The sequence below is a fragment of the Malania oleifera genome, chromosome 4, assembly GCF_029873635.1.
Source record: "Malania oleifera isolate guangnan ecotype guangnan chromosome 4, ASM2987363v1, whole genome shotgun sequence".
In the NCBI taxonomy this organism is placed as follows: Eukaryota; Viridiplantae; Streptophyta; class Magnoliopsida; order Santalales; family Ximeniaceae; genus Malania; species Malania oleifera.
This window is the reverse complement of record NC_080420.1, coordinates 15,641,061-15,650,304: the sequence shown is the minus strand read 5'-3', so window position 1 is coordinate 15,650,304 and position 9,244 is coordinate 15,641,061. Positions and strand designations below refer to the sequence as shown.

Below are 9,244 nucleotides of genomic sequence, written 5' to 3'. Positions count from 1 at the left end.
GCTTCTGTACATCAGTTGGACGTTCGGTCAACCCGACCCCCGGGACACATCTCCATTACCATCCACGGTCCCCGCTGGCTCACAGAAAACTCTCACCATTCATGGTCCCCACTGGCTCACAGAGCGGACTCTTACCATCCATGGTCCCCGCTGGCTCATAGAGTAAATTCTCACCATCCATAGGTACCGCTGGCTCTGTGAGTGTATCTACCTGGAATTGAACCCCCGATGCTCCTTCTTATGTGCTGATGTCTTTCCACCGCTCCATGCCCGTGGGGGTTTGTAGACATCCCATCTTGTCTGGAGGTTATATTACATAAATGGACAAAAAATATTAATGCAATAAAGTGAGAAAATACAAGAAAAATATAGGACAAATCGAATTTTTACATTGAAAATTAAAATAAAAATAGAAAATGAAAAATGGAAAAAAAAAAAAAAGAAAAAAAAAAGTGGGTCAGCATCTTCAGCTTCAAACCTGCAAGCACAAAAAAAAAAAAAAATCCAACAATTAAACATGTAAGAAATGTGAATTAAAAATATGTGAGCCAATTGGAAATAAATTTGATTGATCAAATAAGGTGCTAATTGATATAATCAACATTAAATTGAATGAATCCCCACGCCTATAAATAGTGGGCTTCTGAAGGTGAGAGAGATATAGACAAACACACAGAAACTGAAATTTAGAGAAAGAAAAAAAAAAAAGAAAAAAAAAAAAGGAAATTTATCATTGATAATTTTGAGAAAAGAATTGTGTGGGAAAGACTGAGTGACTAAGATTGAATTGAAGAAATTGAGGAGGATTGAGGAGTGAAGAACTCGAATTGTAGCAAAGGCTTGGAATTAAAGGGCTTGGGCAGAGAAGAAGGCCTAATAGCATAAGAGATCGATTCCTTAAATTTTTGTTATTGAATTTAATTTTGAGGCATGATTTTGAGCTTAAATTTGAACAATTCTTTTTAAACAAAAGTTAGTTTTAAGCCAAGTCAATTTGGGAAAACACCACAGAATGGTCCAAACAAATTCAGGTATTTGACCTGAATTTAGAATACCGGCCAAACCCAAATGCCCAGACCAGGATACCCAGACTTGAATATTAGTACTCATATCCGGATCTAATAACTCGGATCTGAGTCAACTTGACCTAGATCCTATTCAACAGATCCAAGGACCAAAAATCCGGACCTAGGTCCATTGACTATTAACCCTAAGCTTAGCTGAACTACAACCAATAAAAGCATGCTTCCCATTTTCAGCCTATTGGGCTTGACCCATTTAGCCGAGCCCAATTTAATTAAATTCAAGCCCATTTAATTAGGTCTAAGCCTAAAGTACAATGGGCCCAATTGGGCTTGACCTAATTCAACTATAGCCCAAACATATGTTTTTGGTCCAATTCAACCATGTCCCAAATTCATGTTCTTGACTCAATTCAATCATAGCCAGAGCCCAAGTCACCTGAGCTCAGCTAACCTAACCCAGCCTACCAAACCCTAACACTGGCCAACCTAGCCCATCATCCAACCTAACTCAGCCAACCTAGTTTGGCTCACAAGAAACCCTAAGAAAATCCAAGCAAACCAAAGAAAAAGGGGTTAGAGGACTTATCTTCATGGTTGAACACATTTTTGAAAGCATAGAGCTTTGGGCTCTCTGCTCATGCTTCCTTTCGACCAAAACCTACAAAATGAGAAAACCTTTCCATTTCGGTCCGAAAACCTCGCAACGTGGCGCGATCCTAGCCATCGAATCCGTGTCAAACTCCCAAAGCGAGCCATATTCTACCATGTGATAGGCGACGTCAAGCTGATGTCACCCTGCTACAAAAAAATTTAAAATAAATATAATAAAAATCAAATTAAGAGGTGCCACGTGTCACCATTGCTAGCTCACATGTAGCCAGCCTTTCCCAACTGGGTCAACTTAGTTTGACTTGGATTAGCCAAAGTTGATTCGCTGACCCGATTTATACCTACTGAACAAGTCTAAATTGGTCCAAACTGCCAGTTCAGTTTATTTAGTTTTAAAATTATTTTTCAATTAATTTTTTAGCTTTTTAAACAAAATTGGAAAAATAGTAAAAAAAAAAAAAAAAGGAGGAAAAAATATATAATAAAAATTATTTGAATTATTTGGACTTGGATAACAAAAAAAATGGAAAATAATATATCAAAAATGAAGGAAAAAATCTTTTAAAATCCTAGAAAACTGCAAAAAAAAATGTTGAACTTTTGTTTAGAAAGTTCTAAAAAACGTCCCAATGATTAAACAAAAAGTAAAGAGGCATTTCAAGTTTCACCTATATTAGTTATGAGGAGAGTTTATCTAATAAAATCCCTTCCACCTTATTTTATATTTTATTTTAAAATTTTAATAGTTATTTGTGTTGACTTTTTGAGTTCGATCCCTGTTTTGATAATGACAAACCACAGTATCCCACTTGTGTAACTGAGTGTGAACAGGTTTATATTTCTGTAAGCACAAGTGATGAATACAAAATGAAAGTCGTAAAGAGCACTGAGAAGAACACCAATCGGCATATTCCATGGAGCATTAAGGAGCAGAAGACACGAAAACTTTATTTATTTTCTAGGTTGTAATAGTAATTAGGGTTGAATGTGCATTCATCTTACATGATTTAAAATTGAAGCTTTACCTGACCTTAGATTGACCATAGGACCTCCAAATAACATGAAAAACTTTTTTCATAAAATGTCTAACTTATACAAAGGTTTTTAAATGGTTTTAAAGTTAAAAGAAGGCAAAAACTAAATTTTTCAAAGGGGTCGGTCAACCGGCCAATCGACTGAATGTTAGAAATGAGAAATTTTCTCACTCAAGTCAATCTCATATCAAACCATGTTCAGCATTAAAATTGTGGAATTTTCCCATAGCTTGAGTTTGATACCAAGAACGTCTAAATTGGAGTTGTACAGAAAAAGTTATGGTCAAAACACTGAAACGTGTCCGTAAGAGAAAAACTTCCTTCATGTTTCTTCCGTCTCATTGATGGATATTTTTTTCAAACCAAAGTTCATTATCCTAAAATATGTTCAACATGAAAGTTGTGGGAGTTTCTCTTAACTTTCTATTGATATCAAGAACATTCAATTTGGAGTTGTATAGAAAAAGTTATGGCCAAAACACTGAATAGTGTCCGCGCAGAAAAGTAGAGGCCGGTCGACCGAACCTTCACTACGGTCGACCGAAACTCGTTGATTTCAAGCCTCGGTCGACCGTACCTTGAGTCTGGTAGACCAACCTTCTCGGGAAAGTTTTCCAACGGCCGAAAAATGGCTAGTTTTCAAAATAAAAATATATTTTAAGGTCTCAATGACTATACAACGATCACTAGGGGTTTTTGCCTATAAATACAACCCCAAAACACTTGAAATTGGTTGGAGAATCCCTTTATTAATTTAGTTTATCATTCTTTGATTCTCCCACACTTCTATACCCCTTTTTTTCTCTAAATTCTCATTTTTCTCCTACTCTTCTTTTATTTGAAAATCATTTTGAGAGAAAATATTCTTAGGAGTTTTATGTGAAGAGGCTTGAGCATATATCATATACATATAAATTGCTTGATGGCCTTCTTCTTTCATTTGTGATATATTTTCAAAGATTAAATTTCTCTCATATTCTTTTATTTGGAAAAATATTTTTTGGAGAAATTTATTGTGAATAATGTCTTGAAGGCTTGGGCTAATATTCTTGCTCATATATTTTGCTTAAATGCCTTCTTGAGATTAATTTTACTAAGGTCAATCATTTTGAAGAAAACTCTAATATTCTCCTACTCTTATCTTGAAATATATTTGTTGGAGAATTTCTTTGGGTTATACAAGAGGGAGCCTTAAGCAAATATCAATTTAATATATACTTGTTTAAGAGGCTTCTCCTTTTATTTTATAAAGGTCAATCATTTTAAAAAATAAAATCATTTTCCAAACTCTCAAGTTTTACTTAAAAAATATTTTGAGAGAAAGCCTATACTCTACATGAGCTTCATTTCAAAATCATATGAGAATGCATATTAGATTTTAATGTTGTACATCTCTACTTGTATTTTAGAACCATATTTTATGTACAAAATAATTTTATTGTAACGGTTCGGTTCAACCCATTAATTGAACTGGGGAGTCTCAGCCCCGTAAGTGAGACTAGTTTGGCTCAGCCTAGTAATTAAGTTGGCATTTTCCTTGCCCCGTAAGGAGAGGATGTAAAAGACTTTTGCTCCGCCCGGTTAAGTGAGCAGGTATAGTGGAATCCTTAGGGGTAAGCCCAAGGCGGGGATGTAGGCTGGTTTGGCCGAACCTCGATAACAAATCTGATGTCTCTCTTTCTATCTTATTTAAATTCTTGCATTTTAATTTCAACATGTGTATGAATGCTTATTTAATGTCAAAATTATTTTCATGCACACATTTGATTTAAATAAGATACTGCACACGTGTATGTTTGCTTTTATTATTAAACTCACTTTACATACACATATACATGTTGAATGGGATATCATACTGTGGTGAATCGATGAATTATTTAAATTAGCCAAAAAGTTTTTAAAACCCAATTCACCCCCCCCCCTCTTAGGATCACACCAATTCCAACAATTTATTTTTAAAAGATTTAATTAAATGTCATTAGATTTAATTTAGGGATAATTCATGGTTAATTAGATATCGTTCGTAGAATGGATGTGTAGGGGGTGTTAGTACATTCCCCTCACATAACTAAACAATCGATCCCAACTCTGGTAAAAGTAGATTGAGACTACTCGTTCTTTAGCCTAAAATTAGTATAGAGACTAATCAACAAGCACTAATTATGTGAGCTAATTCCGATGACCCAAATATATATATACGATTAAAGCATTATAATAATAATAATAATAATAATAATAATAATAATAATAATAATAACAAAAATGCTTATTAAGTTAGTATCAATATAGAAGTGCTCTTCTGTAGGATCCTTGATTCCATATTTGATGGTTTTAGCGAGTCCTCAAAGTCCATTGCGGCTCAGTCTCTTCCTGGAGGTCAGCCTGATCAAAATGGAATTTCATAAGAGAAACAGGATAGACACTGTTTGTATACGTAAATAAGTACATATACATAAAATAGTATTTTGACAGACATAATTTATAGAAATACATGGTAAGATAATAATAATAATAATAATAATAATAATAATAATAATAATAATAATAATAATAATATAGGTATCCTATGTGGAGACTGTGTGGGGCTCACATGAGTCCCGAAATTATGTAGGGCTCATAAAATTATGTGAGTACTAATGGAGTTACGTAAGACCCACTTGGGTCTCGAAATTGTGTGAGACCCACAAGACCATGTGGGGTCCAAATGAGTTTTCAAAATTCAAACTTAATTCTTTTTAAAATAAATACTAAAACATAACTTAATAATAATAATAATTATTATAATAATAATAATAATAATAATAATAATAATTTTAAAAAAAATTTAAAAATATATTAATTAATTAATTTTTTAAGTAATTAATTGAATGAGAGTGGTGGCAAGCACTCCCACATGACCTCCATCCCTATCTCATACATAACTCATGCCTAACACATCCCATGCCTATTCCTTAATTTTAAAAAAATTATAATTTCACCATTCCCCACACTTTTACAAATTCAATTTTCTTCTCCAAAATTTTCCTATAAATAGGAAGCTCTCAACCTTCATTTTTTTTAAAAAAAAATTCTAAAGGAAGTGAAAGATTAGTGAGTGAAAGAATTAGTGGTGGAGAGAGAATTTTTGTTATAATTAAAATTATCACTCACCAACTCTTCCGGTCTCATTTTCTAGAGATATTCGTTGTGTTTATAATATAAGGTAAAGGAAAAGATAAGTAAATTTTATTATGTTAGATTTTTATTTAAAATTTATGCTCAAGTTTATTTGTAAGTAAATTTCGATTATGTCAGTTAGTTTCATAAAATTCTCCTGAGTTTATTTTTATGCGTACTTAATTATACTAGTTTTATCTTTAATATACTTGCATTTATTTTTTAGTTAAAAAATGTTCTAAACTCGTCGGATATTTTACATTGTTAATTTCTATTCAATAAAATATTTTTAATACGAAAATTGTGTGGCATGAGTTTATTTATACGTTACATATTTCACGAAAATATGAGTAAAAATTAGATGAGTTGATTTTTTTTACATTGTGTATTTCACAAAAATATGAATAAAAATGATATTTTCATGATATTATTGTAATTTTATAAATTCTATAATAAGATGTTTTCAAAACCCCTTATGGCACAAATGATACTGAAAATTACGAATGATCGGTACCGCAGCTTAAAGTTTATATGGTAGTGAATTTCTCCTGAGTGCACACCTGGGTCAGATCAGGGTTTAATAGGGAAAATTTCACCTAATGATGATGTACGTTAATTTAGCTTGACCGGTCAGTCAGTTAAGTCAAGTCTTCGGACCGCACAACTCAATCATTCGGATAAACATGACTTACGATTAATAGGCTTAAGAGTGATTTTTACAGTATATGTATATACATATTTAATTACGTGTACAGAGTTATTGATGATTTAAAGGTAAAGTATAAGTTTATATGAACATGGTCATTATTGTGCCTAAATGATGATCTAAAGGAAACGTATAAGGAAAAGTGTATATATATATATAAAAGTGTATATATATATATATATATATATATATGTATATAATTAAAAATTATAATTACAGTTTTTAAAGTTAAAAGTTTAATTTAACAATTATAGTATATGATTATAAAATTTTACTGCTGTAGTTGATGACAAAAGTTTTTATATAGAAATTTTTAAATTTACATTTATTTTAAAAGTATTTTTGAAATTATAGTATTAAATATTATTTTACAAAATTATGAAAACTCATTTTGGCCACACACTAATAATAATCTTATTTACTTACAGGGCGTAGCCTCACCACAATCATTATTTGACATTTTAGATTATTTTGAGGAACGTACCAGAAATCTAGAGTAGCAAGTGCATAGGCGGGAATAGAAAGAGTAGAGTAAAATAAAAATTTAGCATAATACAATTTAGAATACGTTTGTATATTTTAGAATTTTAGAATTTTGAATTTTTATAAATAAAACATATATTTGTAATAAAACTAATTAGTACTCTGATAATAAAAATAATTTAGATTTATTTGCATCCATTGAAAAATTTGTATGTAGGAACTCACTCGGATTCGGGTCCTTACAATTAATATAAGAGAATAGGATATAGGTTCTGTATACTTTAACATATAGATTTTACTAGAGCTTGGACATAAAACATGATTTTGGTAGTATTAGGTAGTTTAGAATATTTATTTTAGTTTGTTCTACTTTAATAATAGATTTATTATTTTAAAATAACATTTGATCATTGTTTAATAATAGATTCTAAAGATAGTAACATTTGAGGAAATAAGATTAACGTGAAAGCTCCCAAAGACAGGTAACAATCTTATATTTTCTAAGAAAAATGATAGTATTATTGAAGACACATTAATTAAGTTAAATATGTTATTTAATTTATAGAAACACGTACCAATATTGATGACTCATAATTAATTGCTAGAACATATGCATTAATAATTTAAAATTTTCATATATATAAATATAATAATATAATAATATCCAAGATTTATTTATTTTCGCTGTTATTATTTTCACTAAAAATATAAGAAGTAGCATATTAGACCCTATTAAATTTGGAGGTACTAAACATACAAATAGATATGAATAAACGGTTTATTCTGAAATCTGAATTTATCCAAAATTTTTTTGCATGTGCAAGTTGGATATCAATATGTATTTTCACGTTGCATATTCACTTCTTATCAAAATATTCAAGCTTAATTTAGGAATATATATTTTGATAAAATCTTTAATTTTAATTTTGTATTAGTTTATAAGGAATTAAATACAATTTAAATGTTACTATATTATATTTAAATTCAAAAAAAAATCTCTTAGCATGTGCAAGTTAAATATGAATATATATACAGGGGTGAACAAACGGTCGATTCGGCCAAATTCGGTTAATTAACCGAATTAACCAAAATTTTTGGTTAAAGAATACTGTTAATCGAACCGACCGAGCCATTGGGCCAAACCAAACCGAACCCGATCGAATTTTTGTTCGAGTAATTCAGTTAACTGAATTTATCCAAAAGGCTGGTTCATGTATCCATTAGGTTTTATCATGGCTAATGTTTTTTCCTTCTCTATACTTCCATTGCTTGAAGATCTGATAGTGAGAGAGAAGGAAAACATAAGGAAGAAAACCAAAATCAATGGCACGAGCTGATTGAAGCGCAGAGTCATCTCCTTTTTTTAAACTCAGAGAGAGAGAGAGAGATGGGGCACGAGGGGCTAGCGTCGGAGTACAGACCCTTCGTCTACATAATGTGCTTTCGGTTCAGCCGCGGAGCTATGTACTCGATTACCAACTCAAATTCTTCTTCCGAGCTGGTGGGTTCTTTCATTTGGGACCTAAAATTTGAACTAAGCTCGTTGAGTTGCATAGGGTTTTACTCAAAGAGAGAGAGAGGGGGTGGGGGGGATAGGGAGAGAATGGTGAAGTTTCTGAAGCCAAACAAGGCGGTGGTCCTCCTCCAAGGCCACTACGCCGACCACAAAGCAGTGATCATCCGATCGTTCGATGATGGCACCTATGAGTCTGTGATCGTCCATACGGGCACTATTTGGTTGCCGGACGAGCCAAGTACCCGAAGAAGGTGATCTATAGACTGCAAGGACTCCGCCAAGAAGACCGCGAAGAAGTCCCACATGAAGGCCTTCATCAAGTTGGTGAACTACAACCACGTTATGCCCACGCGGTACACCCTCGACATCGATCTCAAGGACATCGTCACGCTCGAAACCCTTTAGTCCCGCGACAAGAAGGTCACCGCCACCAAAGAAACAAAGGCCAAGCTCAAGGAGAGATTTAAGACCAGCAAAAACAGGTGGTTCTTCACCAAGCTCTGAGTATCCTTATTAAATCGGTTAATCGGTTAACCGAATTAATATTTTCTATTCACCGAACTGAAACCCGATTCACCGAAATGTTGGAAGGCATAACCGAACTGACCGAATTGGTTTTTTTAACGGAACCGAACCGATCAATTTCGGTTGGTTAATTCGGGTTTCCCCGAATTATGCTCACCCCTATATATGTATACACACACACACACACATT

General features: G+C 32.6%; 1 pseudogene; it reads left to right on the top strand.

The window, feature by feature from the left end:
* The first annotated feature begins 8,616 nt into the window (after nt 1-8,616).
* On the top strand, nt 8,617-9,033 carry LOC131153507 (large ribosomal subunit protein eL27y-like; annotated as a pseudogene).
* Nucleotides 9,034-9,244: the final 211 nt, after the last annotated feature.